The following is a 3,986-nucleotide window of genomic DNA, read 5'->3' on the forward strand; positions in this document are numbered from 1 at the left end:
GTATATAGGCGTGCTGCATATCATTTTAATCAGCAGAAGCTGCGTGTGCATCCTAACAACATAGCAATGCAAATAAGATGCATTTTAATAAAAAAAAGGTGCCCCAACGTTAGCATTGAGGCAAGATTTATGAGGACACATCTGTATCCAAGCAGAGGCAGAGGTCACAGTGTTAGTGGCAGTGTGAGTGCTGTGTGCATGTGAGTGGGTTGATTGTGCAGTAGTGTTCAGAATATGAGTAAGGAGCATTATGTGTGTCATGTAAAAATGCCTTAATAATGTGCAACATATGTGTAAGGGGCACTATGTGTGTCATTATGTGTATAAGGGCATTAATAATGTGCGGCATATGTGTAAGGGACATTGGTGGTCATTCCGAGTTGTTCGCTCTGTAATTTTCTTCGCATCGCAGCGATTTTCCGCTAATTGCGCATGCGCAAGGGTGGTCATTCCGAGTTGTTCGCTCGGTAATTTTCTTCGCATCGCAGCGATTTTCCGCTAATTGCGCATGCGCAATGTTCGCTCTGCGACTGCGCAAAGTAAATTTGCTATGCAGTTAGGTATTTTACTCACGGCATTACGAGGTTTTTTCTTTGTTCTGCTGATCGTAGTGTGATTGACAGGAAGTGGGTGTTTCTGGGCGGAAACTGGCCGTTTTATGGGTGTGTGTGAAAAAACGCTGCCGTTTCTGGGTAAAACGCGGGAATGTCTGAAGAAACGGGGGAGTGTCTGGGCGAACGCTGGGTGTGTTTGTGACGTCAAACCAGGAACGAAACTGACTGAACTGATCACAGTTGTCGAGTAAGTCTGGAGCTACTCAGAAACTGCTGAGAAGTGTCTATTCGCAATTCTGCTAATCTTTCGTTCGCAATTTTGATAAGCTAAGATTCACTCCCAGTAGGCGGCGGCTTAACGTGTGCAATGCTGCTAAAAGCAGCTTGCAAGCTAACAACTCGGAATGAGGGCCATTATGTGTAAAAGGGCATTAATAAAGGTTGTCATAATGTGTAAGACGCATTATGTTTATAAGGACATTAATGATGTGTCTCATATGTGTAAGGGGCATTACTGTGTGGAATTATGTGTATAAATGCATTACTAATGTGTGGCATTATGTGTATAAGGTGCTCTAATATGTAGCGTTGCGTATAGAAAGGGCATTTACTGTGTCGTCTAATGTGAATAAAGAGCATTAGGGTGTGGTGTAATGTAAATAAGGAGCAATTCAGTGTGATGTAATGTGAATAAGGAGCACTACTGTGAGAAGTAACGTTTATACGGTAAAGTGATACTACTGTGGGATGTAATGTGAATTATGGACACTATCGCGTGATCAAATGTGAATAAAATTGCAGTACTGTGTGGCGGAATTTTAATTGGGGGTACTATTGTGTGGACATGCCCATTGCCAGCAAAAACACACCCCTTTTTGGACTGTGCGCCAAATGTGCGAACTGTTCCTGTTTAAAATATAGGGGGTACAAACACCAAAATAAGTACTGTTATGGGTGAGGGTTGATGGTGCTGGGAAAGAGGTGCAAGGTCAGAGGCGGAACCAGCGGTGGTGCTAGGGGGCACCAGGCAAAATCTTGCCTAGGGCATCATATTGGTTAGGGCCAGCTCTGCCAAAGGGCCTTGTGGGGGAAATGTCTTCAGTAAAAGCATTCCCTGTGTGTGTGGTGTGTCGGTACGCGTGTGTCGACATGTCTGAGGAAGAAGGCTATATTAGAGAGGAGCGGGAGCAAATGAATGTGGTGTCTCCGCCGACACCTGATTGGATGGATATGTGGAATGTTTTAAATGCTAGTGTAAACTCATTGCACAAAAGATTAGACAAGGCTGAAGCTTTGGGACAGTCAGGGTCTCAACCCATGCCTGATCCTATGTCGCAGGGACTGTCAGGGTCTCATAAGTGCCCACTATCCAGATTGTTGACACAGATACCGACACGGATTCTGACTCCAGTGTCGATTACGATGATGCAAAGTTACAGCCAAAATTGGCAAAATACATTTGATATATGATTATGGCAATAAAAGATGTTTTGCACATCACAGAGGAGCCCCCTATCCCTGACAAGAGGGTACATATGTACAAGGGAAAGAAGCCTGAGGTAACCTTTTCCCCTCACACGAGCTGAACGAGTTATGTGAAAAAGCTTGGGAATCTCCTGCAGATTTCCAAAAGGATTCTTATGGCGTATCCTTTCCCATCAACGGATAGGTTACGATGGGAATCCTCCCCTTGGGTGGACAAAGCATTAACACGCTTATCCAAGAAGTTAGCCCTCCCGTCCCAGGATACGGCTACCCTCAAAGAGTCTGCTGACCGCAAACAGGAGATTACCCTGAAGTCCATTTATACACATTCAGGTACCTTACTCAGACCGGCAATTGCGTCGGCCTGGGTGTGTATGTGTAGTGCTGTAGCGGCATGGACGGATACCCTAGATAAGGATACTATTTTATTGCCCCTGGGGCATATAAGAGATGCTGTCCTATATATGTGTGTATGCAAACTACAGGTGCTGCTGCATGGCTCACACCCTTTTACTTGTCTTGTAGAGCAACTCTGGAGCTGTTACTGGGTCCAGCTGCTGCAAGAAATCAGCTTGAATGCTTCAGGGGCTGGGGCATGGCCAACATGAGCCCCACACTGATGGGGGTGTATAAAGCGATCTAGGGGTCATCCAAGCGCAACCCCACAAAGGCCGCCATGCCCTGCGTGACCATTTTCTCTTTTCATATGCAGACGAGGGTTGCAGCCAACTATACCCATTGCTTGGATGACATCACCATATGCGAATCCATCTGCTGCAGGCCTTCCCCCAGGAATGCTTGCACTAGTTGTTGCATTTGGTTTGTTGTTTGGGGGGTGCTTCAGTATTAGGCAGCCTTCTGCCCTCACACATTCGTCTGAAAATGTGTTCTCCCTGCAGTTGTTGTCCCCAGATGAGAGTTCCCTTGTGCTGCCTCAGTTGAATCTCCTTTACTTGACGGAGGTGTGCCTGAGCAGCGGCCCTCCCCAGCCCTATCTCAAATCATACTTATTTTGCTTAGGTGATACCATGGTCATGAAGATTGTTTTCCCAGGGTGAGGTTCATTCATTGCATTCTGGGTATGCTGACCTCTGTGATTTCCCCAAATGTGGGAATCTCGACTGCATAATTTGTGGTAGGGGGGGGGCTGCATTTGTGCTTTCCCCTGGTTGGCTCTGGTATAATTTAGATCTCATTGTCTCCGGTCTCTCTCCAGCCTAGTTTGCTGTCTGTTTCCACTTCTCTTTTCTTGAGCCCCTCCCATCTATGCCCTTGCGCACTATCCTGACTTCTCCCGTCTGCTTACTTTGTGCCTTCCAACGCACAATGCGAACTACAGGTGGTGTTGCAGGGCCCACACCCTTTTATTTGCCTTACAGAGCAGCTCTGGAGCTGTTACAGTGCCCAGCTGCTGCAAGAAATCAGCTTGAATGCTTCATGGGCTGAGGCATGGCCAACATGAGCCCCACACCAAAGGAGGGTGGGGGGTGTTCAATGCGAACTAGGGGTCATCCAAGCGCCCCTTTTCTCTTTTCATATGCAGATGAGGGTTCCAGCCAACTTTGGCCCACTGCTTGGATGACATCACCGTATGCAAATCCGTCTGCTGCAGCCCTTTCCCCAGGAATGCTTGTACTAGTTGTTGCATATGGTTTGATGTTTGAGGGTGCTTCAGTATTAGGCAGCCTTCCGCCCTCTCATTTTCATCTGAAAAGATGTGGTCTCCCTGCAGTTGTTGTCCCCAGACAAGAGTTCCCTTGTGCTTCCTCAGTTGAATCTCCTTAACTTGACGGGGGTGTGCTCGAGCAGCCGCCCTCCACAGCCCTATCCCAATACATGCTTTTCTTGCGTATGAGATCTCTTGATCATGAAGATAGTTCTCACAGGGTGAGGTTCATCCATTACATTTTAAAGTAGGAAGGTACAAATGACATATTCAAATTACAT

General features: G+C 46.7%; 1 non-coding gene across 1 annotated transcript; it reads left to right on the top strand.

The window, feature by feature from the left end:
* Window positions 1–3,042: 3,042 nt before the first annotated feature.
* On the top strand, window positions 3,043–3,207 carry LOC134986862 (U1 spliceosomal RNA). The gene has a single exon (XR_010192633.1). It is a non-coding gene; the product is annotated as a U1 spliceosomal RNA (small nuclear RNA).
* The last annotated feature ends 779 nt before the right edge of the window (window positions 3,208–3,986 follow it).

The sequence above is a fragment of the Pseudophryne corroboree genome (assembly GCF_028390025.1).
Source record: "Pseudophryne corroboree isolate aPseCor3 chromosome 7 unlocalized genomic scaffold, aPseCor3.hap2 SUPER_7_unloc_6, whole genome shotgun sequence".
Classification (NCBI taxonomy): Eukaryota; Metazoa; Chordata; class Amphibia; order Anura; family Myobatrachidae; genus Pseudophryne; species Pseudophryne corroboree.